The following is a 22,106-nucleotide window of genomic DNA, read 5'->3' as shown; positions in this document are numbered from 1 at the left end:
TCTCAGTAGGCCTGTTCTGAGACACATGCCAGTCCAAGATCCAACACTTCAGGGCCATCAGAAAAAGAGCCATGATCGGCAGATTTCTGGGTAATGGCCCATGAACCTTTTCTTGGATGTCTCAGCTGATGTGGTAAAGAGACACTGGATGCGACAGACCACCGAGAAGACCAATATAACAACAATAGCTTCAACGGCTGAGAAAGAAGCATAACAAATCAAATAGGTGTCACCTTCAAGACCCATTGGCTCTGCCACAGCCTTATGTTCATGCAGTATAGCATGACAAAGTAGAACAGAAAAAACAAACAAAAAAAAAAAAAAAGGAAGAAGGAGTGAAGGCACGGTCATTGGCAGCCACGTCATTTTTAGGTCTCGCCTGACCCAGCGCATGCGCTGGTTTGGCAAGACTTATTGAGAGGGCTCCAAAAAGTGCTACCAGGCCAGCCTACAGCTACAGTGCATGTGCGCGACTTTTACCGCGATTACTTTCACTTTAGCGGCCGCACGGCCGCTTTGATGTTTGATCGCAATCGCGATCACTTTCACGGCCGCACGGCCGCTTGGCATAGTCAATAGGTCTCGCTTTTGGGACCTTATAAGTATTTAGTTATGCAACTGTTGCATGGCTAAACACTTATAAAGTCCCAAAGGCGAGACCTATTGGCTATGCCAATGCTTGTTTATACCTACAGATGGATCATCATGGAAGCGCACTTGTATGCACATACATCTTGACCGACACAAGTGCCCTCCTTTTTTTGTGTGTTACTAAATGGATCAGTAATTATTATTTTTTTTTATAATGTCATGCAAAAGAACATTAGGGCAGCAGAAATGTGTTGCAAACAGAGTGTATGGGGAGAGAAGGACACAAGGGAGACAACTGGAACACACATTCACTCTCATGGAGTGCATAAGCAAAAAAAAAAATATATATATATATATATATATATATATATATATATATATATATATATATATATTTCCTAAATCTGAGCAGTGGAAGGACACAAGTAAGGATATTCTCCAGGTAATGTAAATGCAAGATTGACAAGGCAAGCCATTGAATAAGAGAAAGAAATGAGAGAAACAATAAAGCCAACCAACCGTAAGCAAATGGTGGGCTTTAAACCCCATCTCTTACTGGAGAGAGAAGGACCCCATGAGAGAATCGAATAGTCACTGAAAGCAAGAGAAGACAGCACCAAACAAAGGATATTTCTGAGCACTCCTCACCAGGCCCTAGATCTGAACAGGTCCACTATGTGGACAGTTTAAAGAAGCAGCACAAATGCGTTCTGTGTGGATGAAACAACTAGACGTTGTAATGTCTGTAGAAAGCTAATGGGCTAAAATGCTTCTTCAATAATCCTAGGTACCAGCACTCTCCTCTACTCAAACAAGCTGGATCACCAAATAATTCTCAATCGCTTATGAGAGTGGTCAGACAATCAGAACAGTGCGAGAATGGGTCAATTCCTCGCTCTCATACCAATGCCTACAGAACTGGTCTTGTGCATCAGGTGTGCCAATGGGTGCTCTCATAAACCACCTAACCCAGCTCATCAACTCACATCACCTTAAAATTCCACATATCTGCAGTTAAACCAACATCCAGCTCGAAGCAGGCAGCATCAAGAGATCTGGGGGTGCCAGAACACCACCTCCAAAAGGATGGAACAAATCCACCCCGAGTGAGGGTTGTCTGCACCACAAAGGATGGCGGGGATAAAGTGGGAATGTCTAAAAGGGGAATGTCAACAGGAGGACTGTCCACATACCAGCAAAAAAAGCTGGACAGTATGTTCTCACCAGCGGATAAGGTCAAGTATCTGGGTATTTTGTTCGACACTGTGCTATCATTTATTCCTCAGGTCCATGTGGCAGCAATGAGTATGAATTCCAACATGAATATGTGAAGGAAGGTATTCTTGTCGATGGTCATCGAGTGGAGCAAATAAGGTTATTGATACGAACATTGTGTATGCGGTTCCAAAACTTAATCAAAAGTGAAACTGTAGAACAAGTTGGCAAAATCGTGCCTGAGCCTAGAATAAAAATACTCATGCTCAAACAGGTTCAAAAGGAAGAATGAAGGCAAAGAGACACAGTGTGCTTGGACAAACTGCGGAATGTTCTGTACATGTTCCTGCGCTTTCACGAGAACAACAGATCAAGGAACGAATTACCACAATGTCAGTTCAAACAGAACATCAGCAGCTACCAAGTTTGTGACAGGACTCCTCCACCCGCTGTAGGATACTACTCACCCTGCTAGCTTTACGTCATCCCCCAGCAACCACCAGGACAGATCCTCAAGGAACTTTTTACACCACGGCACTGCCTGGTACTGTTGAGGTGTCTGAAGATTCAAATCGGGTGCCTTAGAAGCAAAAGAGAAAACGACCCCTGTAGAGCTAGTGGCGGCCGGCACGGATCGCGGGCGGCTGGGGGGGCGGGGGGGGGAAAGAGAGAGAGAGGCTGGTAAAAAATAATGAGAAAAAATTTTTTGAAAAAAATGTGCCTCTGCTCCGCGTCTCTCTGTCCATCTTCCAAGCCAGGAACAGGAAGCATATCCAGCCGCCCCTAACCAATCACAAAGCTGCATTGCAGCATTGCGATTGATCTGTGCGCTGTGGTTCAGCGCTCAGCCAGGGAATAAGAGCCTGGGAATGTTCTCCACCCAGGCTGTGATGCAGCGTGGGTGGAGAACATGCAAAATACGCATGACTGTTTTGCTGACCAGAGAGGGCCGGCCGGCCAGTCAGTCATTGCGCACTTAGTGTGCCCACCACTCTTCCTGCCTGCTCTGAGAGGAGAGCAGTCCCGCAAAGACGCCCGCAGCAGGAACAAATAAAAGGATAGTAACGAGTTATTATGATGTTTACTTTATTTCCACTGTTGAAAGCTAGGACTTAACTAGGCTTTGAGAGGAATGATCCTACCTTTAAAGACCAAAAAAATAATTTCGACACCAAACGGGTAAAAAGATGTGGCTTTCATTAATAGGCACTGTACTGGCAAGAGCACTCAACTCAATTTGTGGCAGTGTTGTAATTCTTCAAGAAACTTCAAACCATTGGACACATGCGCAACATATGCAAAGTCCAAGAACTTTCTTGAAACTTTTTTATACGGACATGTGGTCAAGAAAGAAATATGGACAATTTCTGTGTGTAACTTTGAAAGAAATGGCAAATGGCAACACAGGGAATTAAGCCCAGTAAAGTACTGCACCACATTCTAGGCCTCTATGTTTAAGAAAAATACATTAAATGATCTGACACCTAAAATTACAGTACACCAGGACAACATATCACTGAGAAAAATTGGAAAATCAGGTTACATCTGGAAAGGAGGTGAAGTCCTGCTTTGGTCACACACAACTACAGAACACTGAACAGTACCAATGAGATTCTGAGAACTGTCAGTACTTACCTAATTTGAAGATTACAAAATCTATATGTAAGATACAAAATGGTTCATAAAAATGTCTTTACACTTACACTCCTTGGCATCAAGATGCATAGCTTGCATAATAGGCTTATTTCATACGCCTTGTAACTGAATCCTTGTCTGTGAATGGCACCTTCGGTCCTATACTGCTCAACCTTATAAACTAAATCCTACTCGGCTCTTCCCACCAGACTCACTGACCCAGCTGGTAGAAACATGGCCCAAAATAGGTACAACTGTATTCTCCAGTAACACTATTGCCCTCCAGTTACAAACTGTACTGGACAATCAAGCACGTGTATAATCCACATCCTACTCTGCATTCCCAGCATTCCCTTTAATCACAGCCACAACTAAGAACGCATAACAAAACTAGAATACCTGAACCAATAACCATGTGTCTCTAGACTACAAATTGCACGAAAACAAATCAGTGTAGTAAATCAAATCATTTTGAGAGGATCAACTCTAATAATGTGGGATAACAAAAGACTCACAGTTTTCTGTTTTTACTCATTTTCACGCATAAATACAAACACAACTCAATCAGGTTCAATTCTGGCATTTTTAATAATGAAAAATACAGAAATCTGATCTTTGAGAGTCTCTGCATGCTGTCGATTATGACTGGCAATCTAACAGCTATGTACATTGACAACTTAAGGTGTTAAAGAAAGATGATTTTCAAGCAAAACTAACACTTTCAGGGGAACATAAGTTCTACTATTGCAATGTTTGTGTTTTTATGCCACTGTGTTGGTTTATATTTATGTAAAATACTTGGCGCACTACAACCCTATAGAAATTACAGTAAGAGTGTACATTTATCAATTAAGTAAATAAGGGAAATATATGGAGATACAAGTTCATTTTTTTCTCCAGCCAAAAAATACGACTACCAATAAATGAGAAACAAATAAATATGAAGAAATAGACAGAAAAGATAAAACTGGGAGCCCAAATATACAACATCTGCAACAAACACAAACTAACGCTGAGCTCCAAAGAGTAGCATGCGAACCTCTGTGGAGTGCTTACACCTCTCATCATGGGTAGTAAGCACTACATATAAACACACACACACAATACAATCTATATCCTTCTGTAGCATTTCCTTGAATGGACACTTCCTAAGTCTTCTACAAAGTCCCTCCAACCACTAATGCCCAGTGATATCATCAGAGGATGTAGGAGCACTGGTGATGCAATCAAAACAAGTTCATAGTTATATTAGGAAAATAAAAATAACATTTTCTTTTGGCAAAACCACATCCTGATACGCCCTACAGACACTTACGCAGCAAAAGTACAACCAAACTGCTTGTGTCCCTCAACCAATGAGGAAACCACATCCAAACGTCTCATCCAGTGGCAATCACTTGAGCAGCAGTACATCCCATCAATGTTTTAAAGAAAAAACAATGGCAGTACAAAAAGGTATATCCACAGGTAAATGAGGTGTGTTCCTGCTTCAACAGGAACAGTCCAACACACCTGGGAATGGAAGACACGCAACCCAACTGATTTCTGTAATATTGGGTCTCATCAGTGAGGAGTGGCTGGAGTGGCTGTTTTTGCATTTGTCACCCCGAGTGGGACGGGTATGCTCAGACGTGAGTCCCGTGCTCCCCATGCCACTGGAATCAAGCTATCCTGGCTGAAGAGGGGTGAAACCCCGAAACCGGTCCTAGGATGCTTGTTTCCAGTCCAGGGAAGACCTGGCTTGGCAGTTCGGGCTGGACTGTCCCCATGAGGCGCAGGGTCAAGGCTGATTTGCATATGGCTGGGTTCAAACTGGAATGGCATGGTGAGCAAAAAAACGATGGATTTAGGCCCAGATCTCTGTACTGGGGTGAATGTATGACATTGTTCTGCATTCTGTCCATCAATTGTTGTTTTTGCAGGAGTCCTGGGCACAGCAAGCCTGGGACCCCACGTCTGGGCATTCCAGTCGCACTTAAAACGTTGGACTAAGGAACTCACAAAGGTGATCGCTGGAATGCTTGCAACAATCTCGGTCAATAGCAATCATGAGATCTACATTGAATCCAGATTAAGTATTTTGTACCCTGAGGGCCACAACAGACCGAGGCCTGCCATATGCAAATCAGACTGCTCTTGCTCTGGTAGGAACCGACCTTACCAAAAACATGCATCACCCACCCGAAGCGAGGCTGGACAGAGATGGTCCGTCTCTAGGCGCTGCACCTAGGGCCAGGAGCTGCCTAGTCACTAAATCTACCAAATAGATGTACGCATCTGGTCAAACCTTACACCTTTCTGGGATATGTCCCCCACAGAGACAGAAAATGTACAATTCCGAGAAAGAAATAAAACGTCAAGCTAAACTTTACACGGGATGTCTTGACCTACGGACCTAGTGCTAAGATGAAGAAGGATGGAGCACTTTACTAATTCACAAAATAAATGAATGGGGGGGGGGCGACACAAATCAGTCCATCATTTACTAATCCTGTATTTAAGAACTAAAAATATGTTCAATCTCAGGTACAAGCACATGTATAAGGAGGGTGCTTCCTCCTGGTGTAAAGTACAGCCACCCCCTAAACTGTGTGCACCTCCTTCGAAGCGCACTTACTCCATGATTTAGGAGCAAACCATCGGGCCTCTGGGAGGAGCGAGTGGCAGGTGTGACTCAAACGTGTGCAGCGGATGTGCACGCGGACAGTGGTGCGTCAGCAGTGGGCACGGCCGATGAGAGGGGACGCCAACATCTCCAAGGTGTGTCAGTGGCACTGCCCAGCAGCCACAAAAACAGAACCGACGATGCGTGCTCAAACCGAACCCGTGGCACGCGATATCTGTCTGGCAGTGAACCACACCAGGTGCGAAAAGATACCACATTAACATTTATAGTGCACACGCCACAGAAAAGATGCATCGCGGAGCTTAAATAATAACCCATATCAGGGCCACCCCTCCGTGCCAAGGTTCTTAAAACCCTCTGGTGCCCTCAAGCTTCGCCTGACATCTTGCTAGCCAGCGCTCCGGACTGAATTGGCGCCGCGCCTAGAGACAAACACGCACGAAAGCTGCCTGACACACATTACATGAACACAAACAAATTGGTGTTACTATTTTCAACTGAATGAAACTCATCTCCGCCCTTTGATCTGAGAAGGATGAAAGGCCGAGCCTGTCCCATCGATGTGCGGAATAATTAAGCTTGCATACAACATGCATCACGAACTCAATGAGGCGGGGTCTTCAGCCTCTTTTCAGAAAAACACTTGTAAATCACTTAACGCAATCACAATGCTATCATGTGTCCTGGTTCTTTATGATATAGTGTTTTTTTAATATCATATGTAAATATGTAATACTTTTCATTAACCAATCTAATAAAGCATTCATTCATGAACTGAATTGCCTTTTAGCATGGAAAATCTACATTCTGAGAAAAGTTAAAAGCAAGCTACTTCTGCCAGGATTTTAACAGCCCGGACAGTTCTTTGCTACATGTGCATTAACCCGCTGTACCGGTGCAAACAAGCCAGAAAAGACCTTGCTTGGTTCATACAAATGTGTGAAGCCCCGGCATTTCAGGGCACAAAAGTTTGGTATCGTAAACGTATAATAAAAACACATACACACCCCTCTATTTTATACAGTGGTTCTTCCCAGCCGAAGCTCACCTTCTCCTGGCAGCCTGCTCATTATCACACAAAGCGACTGGAGAGTCTGTCACTCCTCTCAGCTGGCCATGAATGACCCCGTTTCAGATGCGAGTGGCCGGGAGTAGGAAATCCTGTTATATCCTGCCAGCCAATTAAACCACTCAAAGAACGCGGCTTCAATCGCCGGCTGTGTGCGCGGGAACACAGGCCGGCCGCCCCACCGCGATCCATATTTAAGGGGACAAGAGGGAGGGGAGGCCTAGAAGTACAGAAGTATATATATATATATATATATATATATATATATATATATATATATATATACACACACACACACAGATTCATACATGCACATAAATACATGCACATACATACACATGCATATATGCACATACATAACCATCATACATGCACATACATATATCTTATTTATTTATAGAGTTTTATATAGCGCGGATATGACCCTTGGGTATCAGCTCTTCACAGTAACACGAGGTAGGTTTGAGAAAAGCTTGTATAGCAGCAATAACATATATATAGGTTTGAGATACAACTTGAATAGCAGCATTGTCATACATATCTAAAATTCCTGCACGTCTATCTTCTTTGTTTCAAATAATTTTTTTAACTGATTAGTGTACGAGGTGTAACGGTATTCTTATACTAATGGTTCCGAAGTGTCTTTTACAGTGGATTTCACCATCAAGACAAGTCCCGAGTAGTACTGTACCGTTAAAGACTATTCTCAGCTTAACTGGTGACTTTATCTCTACATACGTTGTTGTTCTGTGTTGGTAACACCTATATCATGGTGTTGGTGATGAACAGTCTTGCCCAAGGAAGGAACTTGCACATACATACATAACACATACATATATATTGCGATTTATGGCTTCGGCTTGCGGGGTCTGGCCCTGTAACAGTCAGATTGAATTAAGCAGCGTAGCAAGATGTCCCAGCGCAAACACGGCAAACGGCCTTTTTAACGAGTAAAGTACAAGACAGCAATCGCCAGGGTTCGATGGGCCCGGTGCCACTGCACCTGCTGCACCAATGCCAGCTCCTCACCTGGATTCAGTCAGGTATGGGGTACATATTCAGATTTAAATGGAGGGTGCCCAGCAGCTCGCAGCAATGCGCTTGCCTTGCTGCCCAAGATCAAGCAGTAACCTGGAGTGAACTCGGTGATTTGATTGGCCGCAAAGCATTAACGCACCATGGCCACTCTCCACTGGATAATAGAGTTAGCAAAACACTAAAAAAAGATAGACATAGGACAATAACTGCCGGACAAGGGTGTGTTTCCACGCCAACGAGGCACCAAATGCTGTACCATTTAACTCTCCAGATGTTATTCGCCATCTTGACCACACATAACATTCTCGGGTCCCCTGGAAGAGTCTGCGCGGAGTGGTGGGATCTGACCAGTGAGGTTCGTACAGTTAGGAGAGATATTACAATTTAAAGTATCTGGTTTCAAAAACATTTTTGCTTCCGCTTGGTGAACTTACATACAAGCTCGTGCACTCGAAGCGAGCACTGTCTCCCTGGACGGTTTTTATTTCCAATTGCGGAACCTCTTTCAGAACAGTTTCTCTTCTCAAATAGTGCTGCGACGTGGTGGAAAAGAAACCGTGGGCGCTATAGAAAACACCAATTTAAATTTAAAATACACTAAATGTTCCTATCAGTCGAGGTACAGCGAGTGTCAAAGCCAAGAGGGCTGGGGTGATTTAAAACTCTGTATGTAGTACAAGTTTAATATATTGTTTCCACCAGACCAGAGATGCACTCCAAGCAGATGCAGAAATTAGAGAGATAAAGCGCGCATCCGAGTCACCAGCCGCTGGGAGGGTTGGGGGGGGGGGGTAGAGACAACACCTGTGCACGACCTGACCGTCAAAATAGCGCCCATTGACTTTTGCAAAGAGCCAGTAAACCCAACATTACAGAAGGCACTGCTGCCAGTGAGGTGTGCTTGGTTGCTTGTGGTGTTTTAAGGGGAGGGAGGCGAGGTTATGAAATGTGTGTTTTCCCTGAAGTTAATTAAGCGACTGTCCTCCCTCCCTGACTTATGTCTAGAGGGGTCAGGGAGGGCATTCATCACTGTCATTGGTGAGGGGCGTGGAGAGGGTTCGCCCTGATGCCTGGATGTTGAGCGGTGGGAGGAGACGGGTGATGAGTAAACACAGTTCAGCTGATAACGTAGGATGGGCTGGGGTCGAAGCGTACCCCAGACGTGCCAACTGTGATCATTCACCCGGATATGACCCTGGGGTTCCCTTTGCCGGGGTCACTCTGTCAGTTACAAACAGGGCTTAGGAAGGAATAGTAAGGGGGTGTTCTTACCGTCCTCTGGGGCACAGATGGCTCCCTCCGAACTGCAGACACAAAGGGCACACGGCACTCCAAGAGCAGAACGGGGCAGGTACAAATCGGAGTCCGGATCACGCAGGCACCGGAGAGGGCAGATGAAAGGGGGGTTCCAGGCCCTTCCTCCCGATACCAGATGGGTCTTCCGGGAGCAATCCACCTCTGGCGGGGGCCGAGCACCTCTCCCGGCTTCACCTCCCTTCCTGGGGCAGAACACCTCTCCCCGGATGCCTCTCTCCGACACAGCAGCCGCCTACTGCCTGCAGCCGCTGCGCCGCCACCTCCTCCCCCAGGGCTGATTCATCCTCTCCAGACCGCACACACTCGGAGGAGCCCGGTCTGTGACTCCCAGGACATCACCTACGGCAGCGGCAGCAGCACAGGGGGCTTTGGGAGGAGCACCGGAAGCAGAGCGGAGGATGGGGAGGAGAGAGCAGACATCCCACACTTCACTCCTCCTGCTCCTGCTGCTGCTGCGCTGGCTCCGCCTCCGTTCCCAAATACACCCCCTCAGCGGCTTCCGTCCTTTCTAGCGCTTCCCTCCTCCCCTGCTCGTGTCATTCCCTCCTCAAGCCCCTCTACTTTTTACTCAAACGAAATCACCGTACACCGTACATCGCTTCCTTTCGCCTTCACCCCTTTGTTCCATGTGTTTATTTCTGCAATCTCGCCACCTCGCTACTTTTTCGCCTGTGCTCTTCAATCTCTCCCAGAGTGCCCAAGTTTTCCAGATCCATGCATCAACAGGCCAGTCAAGCAGTCTATTTTTCTTTGCATCCTGGGACTTGTAGTCCTGATTGTTTAAATAATTGGGATGTACACGGCTGCATATCCTTGAATGCAGGGCTTTAAGTGGGCCGCAGATCTAAAAAGCAAGTGCTGAGACGGGTCCAAATCGGACTTTCCGTTTTTTTGCCCTCACTCTCAGGATGGAAAAACAAAATTATCTCTGCACTCAGTGGCACCCTTCACTGCATTTGATGCAACTTTAAGGAGACTCGTAGTTCTTTCAGTGTCTCATCATTTCAAAACGGAAGAATTTTCAACATTATATCCAACGAAGCCGTGGTTGTTGCTTATTTATCCTAGGCAACTACCATTCATTGACAAAGCCAATAGTCCTGGCTTGCTTGCTTAATTTGTAAAATATTAAGTGCAGGTGCTCCCAATTTTTTTTAGGAGACCCCACCCTCTTCCCCCCACCACTCCCCTGCTCCACCTACTACCTCCCATGACTGACCAAGTATTACACTTTCCCAACTAGACAAAACTAACAATGTCAAACAGCACAGTGACAGACATCACTGACTCACTCTTTAAAAGCTAGCATTAGCGCAGGTGGTGCCCAGTGCAACAAATGTTTTTGGTGCCCCCCTCCAATGACCACCTTCTCCACTGATTCCCTTACTACCACTCTCCATAAGTGCCCTTTATCTCTCTATAGGTTAGTTCCTCTCTCACAAACATTTCAGTTGTTTTTATAGCGCTGGTTATACCAGTGCAGGGTGCCAGAGCACCTTATACCACAGGCACATTGTACAGAGACAATGAATCATCCTAGGAAATGTAAAAACAAATAAAAACAATGAGGATTAAAAGGTGTAGGATCACGTCATCTATAGTTAGGTAGGCATTATATTTTAATAGTGGTCTGGAAAAGTACAAACTCAGGATTTAAAATGTACCACAGTAATTGGGGTTGCCTTTACTAATAAGAATGCATTTGTACCCAAACTAACTAAAGTTTCTCTTGGAACTCACGAGGCGTCCTGCATTTCGCCACTGCCGTGAGGGGAACGGCTGCACCGGGGAGAGTCTAGACAACGCCGTGTGGGGAACGGCCGGACAACATTACCCAGGTGCCCCGGCGGCGCTCACCTGACGCCAGCAACACCGCGCCCGGAGGCGCTTGAAAAGGAAGGAGCGCCGAGCGCTCACCGGGAAAGTTTCTCTTGGAACTCACTAGGCGTCTGATCATATTCGTCTGGATCATAATGTTGAACAGCAGCTCAAACTAACAAGCAGCCTGGAAATCGGGGCAAGATGGCGGCCACTCCTATGGCCGGCTGAGCTGGGCAAAGATTCTCTCTCCTGCCGAGCGTCACTACACTGGGATGCTTACCTGAATTTCTCGCTGTAAGCTTGCAGACATTGACTTGAATTCCCTTTGTGCTGTGACGGTATGCTGTGGCGACTCACGACGTTCCTCGATAGACGCCTCTCCCAGCTACTTCGCGCTGCGTCCCTGGTGCGCGGCTCTGCCTCGTCTTTTGGTGTGATCTTCGTGCGGAGACTCGCAGTAATGCCTCCGAAAGCCCCAAGATCACAGGCGCGGTCTGCCCTGGTCTCCGCCGCACTTGCAGGAACTGGCGTTGGTCGTGGAACATCAAGTCAACCCGCAAAGATGCCTTTGCCTGCACCTGTAGTAGATGGAGCCTCGGAGTTAGTGGATACATCCGGAGGCGATCTCTTGGCCGAGGGAGCGGCTGCAGTTCCTTTGGTCAGCACCAGCACCGGGACTCACAAAACAGGTCAGACCATCCCCAGTATGTTCTGCAAGGCAGGCGAGCAGTCAAAAACACCGCAAATTGTTCGGGGGAGACAGGATAGAGCAGCTGCTGTGGCGGCAACAGCGCTGATTACTAAAACTATCACTAAACCCGCTAAATCTATCGCAAATGGTTTAAATGGCTCAAACGTTCCTACTGCCCCTGCGGTCCTTTCAGCCCCAGAGGTTATTGCTTCTAATCACTTAGCTGTGCCTATCTCAGCAGCTAGCTCTGTTTCTGCTTTGGTTTCGGTGGGATCCACTCAATCAGAAGGCATTCTGGGAGCTGTAGTTCCAGCAGATGGTATTTCGGTCAGCGGTATTGGGGAGGTAAGCTCAAATCTGGATGGCCCTTCACAATATGTACCCCAGTCTGTACGGGTTGAGGCCGATGCCGCAGATAAATTTTACTCTCTCTCAGACCATACTATGTCCTCAGAGGAGGAGGGCGATCCTGCAGAAGGCAAGGACTGGTCTGATGCTAGTGACCCAGGGGACTGGGATAGTAACGAGCCTGTACATATAGTTAATGGAACAGTTCGGAAATCTGTAAGAGCCCCAGATCAGGAGCGCTTGGAAGCAGGCTCCCTAACTTGGGATTACTCGTTTTCTGGACAGACCCCATCTGTTGATCCCCCTGGGCTACCTTCCATAGATGCTATTAACCATGGATCAATTCCAGGCTCTCCTCCAATGGAAATCACATTGGCAGTGATTTATCAATCCATAATGGCCCACAGGGAAGAGTCAAGGCAGGAAAGCGCTCGGACACAAGGGGCTTGTCGTCGTCTCCAGAATTCCATACGGCGGGTCGCAAAAACTTGTACCGAAATCGCCACGAGAGTAGGCGAGGCCGAGGAGAGAATTTCTACGCTAGAGGACGATCTAAGTTCACAAAAAAATTTAACTGCGACTATTCAGTCACAACGGGAAGACATTATATGGAAACTCACGGATCTTGAAAATAGGGCACGTCAGAACAACCTCCGGGTCCTTGGTGTTCCTGAAGGGATCGAGGGATCAGACACTCGGAAATTCATTGTCGAATTATTTACAGAATCATTCCCAGAGATTCAGCAGTGGGATTGGGGGACAGAAGTGCTACGTGCTCATCGTTATCCATTTAAGCAGAGTGGGGGTTCTAACCATGTTTCGGATAAGCCAAGAGCTATCCTCATTTGTTTAAATAATTTTTTGGCCAGGGAGAAACTTTTTGATTTGGCACGCCCAGATAGAAAAAGGTCTGCCAAGGGATGTCAATTTTTTGTGCGCCCTGATTTCTGTCCTGTTACAGTCGAGCGAAGGTGGCACCTCCGTCAACTAATCACTCCCTTTCAGTCAAAGGGGGCTCAGGCATTTTGCTTTTTCCTTCAAAGCTCAAGGTTATTTTTAACCCCTTCAGCGCTGCGCGGATTCCCCCGCGGTGCTGAAGGGTTCGAGCGCGGGCGGGGCCATGACGGAACGGTTCCGTCATGAGCACAGCTCAACCGATGCTCATGACGGAACCGTTCCGTCATGAGCATGGAAGGGGTTAAGGGCCAAGTTAAGTTTTTTCAATCCGAAGTGAAAGCTAAGGATTATTTGGATTCATTATAAGGAAAAGCATGGCTTGACTTGTGGTGATGTGCAGCTGGTGTTTATTATAATATGATCAAGGCTGGTCCCTCTATAAGTCTCCCCTTCCCGGACCTTTGCCTGAGATCTGATAATGTTTATGTTTGAGTCTCTTATTTTGGCCCTCACTGGTTTTGCCTATTGCACAAGATTGATAAATGTTGTTGTTGTTGAAGTCAGGAGTCAGGAGAAAGCAAACTATAGGAGTATCTTCCTACATACAGTGTGGTGATGGCTTCCAGGAGTGGGAGTCTTGCCGGCTCCTCCATTGCAAGGGCTAAGGCCCTGTTGCCCTTTGTAGGGGTTGGTGTGGGTGGGGGTGGTGGGGTGGGGGGGTGTTTTGGGTGGAGGGGGGTTATTTTTAGTATTAAAAAATGCTTGTGGTTCAACTTAGTTATGTGTAGTTCAGTATTTTTTGATGGATTCGACACAGAAAAGGTATTTGTTGGTAGTCATTTAAAGTCAGAAGTTTATTATCATAGTGCAGGTATCTGTATATACACCGAATGGCGCAAGCAAAAATTAGGATAGCTTCCTGGAATATCTGTGGGCTAAATAATGGAAGGAAAAGGGCTCTGTTCTCAAAGTTCTTGTCAGTTTTACGGCTCGATCTGATCTGTATTCAAGAGACCCACATTCCCTGGAATGAGCGGGGTATGCTTCGGATACCTGGATTTGAATTAATTAGCTGCTCTCGTCAAACTTCTAAGATCAGGGGGGTGGCGGTCTTGGCACGACGAGGTCTTTGTTCTTGCAGAAGGACCAGTCAAGATGGTGCAGGCAGGTGGGTGATTGTGGAGGTAATTCTAAACCTTAGGCCTTATACAATATGTACGGTTTATGGGGCAAATTTAGACGATCCGGCAGTTCTGCACCACCTGAATACTGAATTAGCTCTGTATCCAAACCCTATCTTTTTCTGTGGAGATTTTCATATCAATTTAGCGGTTAGTGTTAATTTATTAACGGACGGAACTTATTTTGGGAAAAAGCCCAGGGTGTTTAGGGCATTACAAGCTTTAGTACAAGAGCATTACTTGTTAGACTGTTGGCAGTTCCATAATCAATTATTAGACGGATTTACATATTATTCGGCCCCACACAATAAAATGTCCCGGCTAGATTATTTTTTTATATCTGAACAGTTGGTTTCGTCATCATCCATATCATTGCATCCAAGGGTATTATCCGATCACAATTTACTTATTGTGGAATATACTCTCCCACAGAAGGCACCAGAATTTAGGGCTTGGACGTTCGAAAGAAAACTGCTGATAGAACAGGCCTATATAGACCATATGAAGTGCTGGATTAGTGAATTCTTTGATTTTAATGTTGGCACAGCCTCTGAGAATGTGGTGTGGGATTCATTCAAGGCGGCCATGAGGGGTGAGACTAGGAGTTTCTCCTTCTTCCGTCGAAGAGCAGCCCAGCAACAAATTTACGAGCGCTTGGCAGTTTTAAGCACAGTAGAGACAGAACTGATTGAAGCTGTAAGTGAAGGTAGAGCCATTACGCAAATTCATGCCAAAATAGCTAAGACGAGGGCCTCTCTGCTGGAGTTTTTCGGTCAGGATTTAGCCGCTAAATTCTTGCAATATCGCTCCGAGATGTTTGAAATGGGAGAGCGGTCAGGTAAGGTTCTGGCAAAGAGACTTCAGCAGAAGGGGCTGGCTAATTATGTCACTAAGATACAGAACCCACAAGGTCAGCTTTTTGAAACCCCAGAAGGGATCCTTGAGGTATTTCAACAGTTTTATAAAAATCTTTACAAGGAAACTAGTAATTGCGTTGCAAAATCCGACCAGCACGTTGCAGCCTTTCTGGCCAGTATTCCAACGACCCAACCTACCGATCAACAAAAAAACGTCCTTTCGGCCCCCATCGAATGGGAAGAGGTTGAGACAGCAATTGGAGCACTGGCCAATGGCAAAGCAGCAGGCCCTGATGCAGTCCCATTAGAGTTTTATAAAGTATTCACTCAGGAGATTCGTTGGGCTCTTCTCTCAGTTTTGAGGGCTGCACAATCGGGAAGTATCCCTGAGTCTTGGACTCTGACCAACATTATTTTTTTTAAGAAAAAAGACAAACCCGAATTGGATCCTGCCTCATTTAGGCCTATCTCACTTATAAATTCGGACAATAAAATTTTTGCCAAGATCCTATCATCTAGATTGGCTGCTATAATCACTCCTTTGGTCTCGCTACGCCAGCATGGTTTTATCCCAGGCAGAGATACAGCAAATCACGTATCTCGAGTAGTGGCATTATTGGACTGGGCCCAGGCAACATCATCACCTGTAGGGGCGATCCTGCTGGATGCTGAAAAAGCGTTCAACAGGGTCGCCTGGCCTTTTCTATGGGAGGTCCTCAGTTGGAAAGGCCTCGGCCCTGAATTTATCCATGCAGTCCAATCTTTGTATACTACTCCTAAAGCCACTGTCTCAGTTGCTGGGCTTGTTTCTAAGCCATTCATAATAGGAAGGGGTACTCGCCAGGGCTGCCCGTGCTCCCCTCTCCTTTTTGCACTGTATTTAGAACCCTTTCTATATTTAATTGACAAAGCGCAGGATTACATCCAGTTACGATTCATTCAACGGATTATAAGGTTTTAGCTTATGCCGACGATATTGTTGTTCTGACTTCAGATGTTTCGTCTGCCTACACGGCTGTTAAAATCATAGCAGATCAGTATGGAGCCTTTTCAGGCTACAAACTTAATGTTGCTAAGACTCAAGTTATCCAATCTACAGCTATGGGCCCCTCAGATGCCCCGATAGTGCAGTCTGCAAAATATCTGGGTGTATATATTACAGCACATGTAAGTACTATCCCAGATTTAAACATTTTGCCTATAATTAACTTGGTAAAAACAATATTGGCAAGGCTGGACAATCTCCATCTCTCCCTTTATGGCAGATGCAATGTCCTTAAGATGTTGATTCTGCCTAAATTCTTATATATTTTTAGAACAGTACCCTTGGAGATGCCTCATTCCAGCTTAGCTTTGGCAGATTAAATTTGCAGCAGGTTTCTTTGGGGTTACAAGCAGCCCAGAAGGGCGGCTAAATGGATGTTCCAGTCTCGCACACGTGTTGGCTGGGGGGTCCCCAGCTTGTTATTTTATTTCTGGTCTTCAATGATTCAATACTTTGGGTTACCATTGTTGGGAGACGCCGCCGGCCCCTCTCTGGCCTGTAGGCCCTCAATTTTTGAAATTGGGTTGGGTGAAGATGTTAAACGAGTTTTAGTTCGGGTTTTAGAACCAAGTTATTACAAAAGAACTAGGTTTAAGGTCATTTGGTCTATGTTTTCGGTATGGCGTAAGGTCCGTCGTAAATTTTTAGTTCCTAACATTAACTTTTATACACCCTTTTCTGCAGCCCGGCTACTGCCAGCAGTCTTTCAGGATCAAGTCACCTTTAATTGGTCAGCTTTAGGATTAACTGTGCTTGGTAATTTAGGATACGAAGGGAGGCTGGCCTCTTTTGCATGTCTTAAGGAGAGGTATCTGCTTAATACATCTGACTTCTTTAAATATTTACAGCTCCGTAGCTTTATAGAAAGAAGCAAATTGAAGTCTGAAGGACTATTTGGGAAGATAATGCTGATAGAACTTATTGCTAAGCGTTCTAAAATTGGGGTTATTTACCGCCATTTACTCACAAAGCTCCCTGACGATATTTCTGCGTCTACAACAAAATTAGAAGTCAAATTTGGTACAACAGGAATAGATATAGTTACTTCCCTGGAACTAGCCGGTAGGGTCCTCATTTCTGGCAGTCTACGCTCTCAGTGTTACATGGCTCTATTTGACCTTTATTACACGCCAGCCAAGATATCTAAGTGGGCGGGTTGTGTGGGGCCTAGCTGCCCAAGGTGTGGGTTAATGGCGGCTGATGATGTCCATATGTTCTTTGGATGTCACAAGCTGAAGCTTTTTTTGAAGGACGTAGAGCAGTTCCTCAACTCCAGTCTCGGGATCCCTGCTGTCCTCTCCCCCGAGTTAGTTATCTGTGGGTATCAAAGCAACAGCGAGCATATTCGGCGCCGGTATTCTTCAGCTTTTCTGTTAATAGCTATGGCTATGGTCCGCCTTTGTATCACTTCAGAGTGGATAAGTCCTGGGTCACCTACCTTCCTTGACTGGAGAAGGAGGATTCTAGCACTATATAACTTGGAGTCTGGAGTCTGGGCTAGGTGGGGTAGAGCCAGGCGTGACTTTGGTAGAAAGATCTGGGCTCCACTTGAGGCATGGATAAGTCAATAATTTTGGTTCTGTTGCCCTATCTAGGATAAAAAAAAAAAAAAAATGGAACTCACTAGGCGTCCTGCATTTCGCCACTACCGTGAGGGGAACAGCTGCACCGGGGAGAGTCCAGACAACGCCGTGTGGGGAACGGCCGGACAACATTACCCAGGTGCCCCGGCGGCGCTCACCTGACGCCAGCAACACCGCACCCGGAGGCGCTTGAAAAGGAAGGAGCGCCGAGCGCTCACCGGGAAAGTTTCTCCTGGAACTCACTAGGCGTCCTGCATTTCGCCACTGCTGTGAGGGGAACGGCTGCACCGGGGAGAGTCCAGACAACGCCGTGTGGGGAACGGCTGGACAACATTACCCAGGTGCCCCGGCGGCGCTCACCTGATGCCAGCAACACCGCGCCCGGAGGCGCTTGAAAAGGAAGGAGCGCCGAGCGCTCACCGGGAAAGTTTCTCTTGGAACTCACTAGGCGTCCTGCATTTCGCCACTGCCATGAGGGGAACGGCTGCACCGGGGAGAGTCCAGACAACGCCGTGTGGGGAACGGCCGGACAATATTACCCAGGTGCCCCGGCGGCGCTCACCTGACGCCAGCAACACCGCGCCCGGAGGCGCTTGAAAAGGAAGGAACCGCGGGACGCGCGCGGGCGGCGCCGGACGAAGCCCGGACTAAGGGTGGGCCGTCTGTGGCCGTCCGGGGCCAGATAAGGCCGGGCTGGGCCACCCTCCTTGATTTTGCCACATTTCAAAGGTACTTTGTGTCCAACTTGGATGATTTTCTTGTTGGGGGCTCACTAATAATAATACTCTGACATCACTACTGAACTGTTTCTTGAACTCCTCATTTGACATAAAACTGTGCATTGGGATAAAATCCGGATTGGATTGCTATAGACTCTCTGTGTGTCTACGAGAAGGAATTCAGGGTGAATAGGTAGGGGGATAATCCTCAGAACCTCAGTAATGACTAAACCACCAAAAACGCGCTCGGCTACGAGCAAAGCCATTTTAGCTGATACCTCAAATCAGGTCATTGCTGGAATAATCGATGTACCATCAAACAAAGCTAAAAAACCTACCGCAATAGACCTGATGCTGAAGAAAGTCTCAGGGGGAAATTGAGCGTATGGAAAGGTCTGTCTTCCTCACCAATTCCAATATTAGTTACACCCATACAATCTAGAGACCAAACTCTCTCAGAAAGTCCAAACACAGAAACAATGAGCAACTCAATTGAAGGCATTCCTTGTGCTCAACAGCGTGCACAATCTGGAGCAGAAGAGACAAGGGAAAATAATCTCACTACACAGAGTAGGCCCAAACAACAACGGGGGAGGGGCAAGGGACAGCCCAGGAAAAATACATCAATTACAGGTGCTCGTAGACCCAAAAATAGCAAGGAGTCCATCACTGAGGATGAAGTAGGAGCCCCCTATGTAAGACCGCCAGGGTGGTTAGAGAAGGTAATTGGCGATCTAAAAAATCATCTGGAAGTCTTTATCATCAGCCATATGAAACCGATAATCAGTAGGATAGACAAAATTGCAAATGAATTAATCAAACAGGGCAAGACAATGGCCCCCATAAGTATGAACCCTACTGCAGGCCCTAACCAAACCATAAATACACCCACTAATCAAATTGCGGCCACTAACAATTGTGCTAGTTATATACAAGATACGATCGCACAAGTCCATGATCTGCCCAAAGCTCCAACACAGAATGGCGGAAATAAACAGATAGATAAAGCCCAACAGCAAGCAACTACACAAATAGTGCGAGATGCCCAGCATTTAACCCAAGGCCTAACTAGCCTACCACAATATGAATATGACCCATTTGAGAGATCAGAAAGCCCCCCACCACATATAAATTTACCCCCGGAAGCATGCCCCTACGTTATAGTATTTGCAGGGGTGCCGGAACTCAGACCCGTAGAAAAAGAAACTCATCTAGAACTAAAATCGAAAATAATAAAATGGTTAAATATTCATAGGCCTTTGAATATGGGGGAAAAGGGGGATATTCTACATGTAAGAAGAGTGAACTGGCTAGGAGGCAGAAAAAAAGACATAAGAGGGGACTGTATTGTGGCAAACTTTAGAGATGTTAATCTGGTAGATTACATACTGGGAAATACAAACAGGAGTCACACTAGTACAATCTGTACCCTTCCCCTGGGATATTTTTACCCAAGGAGGCGGAGTATTAACAATCAGATTTACCCAACCTGGAACACAGGAAGGGCACAATTCAGACAAAGAGACAGAAGGCCTAATCAGACAGGCCAATTTATACCGCCCAGAGACTACCCAGAGTGGAGAAACAGATTTGCCCCCTTACAGTCGTTAGATGAAAACGACTGACTACCTCCCGCTGAAAATGGACAACAAAATATAACCACAGGGGATGGACTTGTTTGTAGCACGAAAGGGGTGGAGGAAAGCCTGGAATCCCTAAGGATAGAAGCCCCCCCAATGATGAGAGGTGAGGATGCTATTGAGCCCATGACTCATAACAAGAAAGTGTGTAGACGGATCGACCAGGTATCAGAGGGAGGTAAAGACTCCAAGGCAGAGCTAGCTATATTGTCCTGGAATATAGCCGGCCTGGGGGGAAAATTAGTTAATAAGGACTGGAGGGAGTATATCACTGGCTTCCAGATCATAGCTCTACAGGAGACTTGGGCACAAGACCTCTCTCTTTACCACCTGGAGGGTTACAAATGCTTTTTTACGCCAGCTTTGGAAGGTAGATCAGGAAGGGCGAAGGGAGGGCTAGCCATATATGTTGATTTAGATCTGAAAGGCACTTGGTCAAAGCCCTTGTGGGTATCACATACTTTACAAGCAGTGATATTCCAGGGACAGGGCCAGAGATACCTAATATTAAACTTTTACAACTCAGGGTCGATAGATGGGAATTACCCAGTGATACACGAACTAGAGAGTAGATTAACCGAAGAAATTGATCAAAGGCAGGGCTGTCAAGAACCAATAAATCCTACTCATGGGTGACTTCAATTGCCACCTATGCCAGAAACTCTTACCCGTGAGCCCGGATTGGTCCTCCTGCCCTGTAGAAAGTGGCCCACATTTTGAACACAATAAAGAGGGAACACTCCTTATGAAGATCCTTGATAGGTTTGCTCTCACTCACACTATTGACTTGCTGAATGTGAGAGTTGGAGATATTCTTACACCAACATTTAAGGGAAGGGGCTGCTCATCCATCATAGACTTTATACTAATATCGAGCTCTGCAAAAGAGCAAGTCAAAAAGGTAAAAACGGAATGGAGCCCCTTTAGTGATCATAACCCCCTAACCCTTGAAATTTCCTATAATGTGAGAACTGTAAGGAACGCTCCTTCAGGCACTGAACTTCGCCCAACGGACCAGGGGAGGCGCTTAAGGTGGGCCAAGATCAATGCACAGGAATTTTACTGTTCCTTAATGGAAAGAGGGAAAGAACAAATAGAGGCTTGCCTTGAACTCACAAAAGAAGGTAGAGAGTTGGTCTTGGCTTTTGAGTCCCTAACCAAGGTGGTTGACGGATTGTTAAAAACTAAACGTCCGGTAAAAGAGTCACCAAATCCACGCTGGTTTGACTCTAACTGCTCGCGGGCTCTGAGGGAGCTAAAACTGTGCCTAAAGACCCTCCTGAGAGATAAAAACAAAGTAGCCCGGTATAGGCATAATTATAAAATTCAGGTTAAACAAAGGAAGATCACGCTTCAAAAGGAAGTCTGGGCAGACCCACGGGAAGCAGGAGAAAATAGGGATTATACCCAATTCTGGAGAATTATCAATAGGCCCTGCTTTCAAGATTCTAGTTCCCCTGTCATCAGCACTAATATTCTTCCTGAACAATGGGTCACCCACTTTGAAAGTTTATATAATCACCAGGGCAAAATATTCAAGACCGGACCATGGGTGGGGGTGAGACCCAAGGAACTGGAATTTTCTTTATTGGAAATCACTAAAGCAATCCAAGGCCTCACCAAAAATAAGGCACCAGGGCCGGACGGTACCCCCCGATCTCTACTTAAGTAACATCGAATTACGGGCACCGATCATGACCAGAGTACTAAATGCAGCGATTAGAACTGGGCTCCCTCGATCTTGGTCTACAGCACAGATTGTCCCCATCTACAAGAAAGGGTGCAGGGACAACCTGCAATGCTATAGACCAATTTCGCTGATAGACGTGTCAG

At 46.1% G+C, this 22,106-nt stretch overlaps 1 protein-coding gene across 3 annotated transcripts in view; it reads right to left on the bottom strand.

The window, feature by feature from the left end:
* The window catches only part of SRC (SRC proto-oncogene, non-receptor tyrosine kinase), a 211,037-nt gene extending 201,078 nt beyond the window's left edge, over positions 1–9,959 (bottom strand). Inside the window, exon 1 of one of the 3 annotated variants that reach the window (XM_085619192.1) lies at positions 9,447–9,959. The gene's annotated coding sequence lies outside the window, so the exon portion shown is untranslated. The remainder of the gene's footprint in view (positions 1–9,446) is intronic. The other 2 variants (XM_085619191.1, XM_085619193.1) reach the window with 2 other exon arrangements.
* Between the last annotated feature and the right edge of the window lie 12,147 nt (positions 9,960–22,106).

Source organism: Triturus cristatus, chromosome 7 (assembly GCF_964204655.1).
Source record: "Triturus cristatus chromosome 7, aTriCri1.1, whole genome shotgun sequence".
Classification (NCBI taxonomy): domain Eukaryota; kingdom Metazoa; phylum Chordata; class Amphibia; order Caudata; family Salamandridae; genus Triturus; species Triturus cristatus.
The sequence above is the reverse complement of the archived record's forward strand: the minus strand, read 5'-3'. Positions and strand labels throughout refer to the sequence as shown.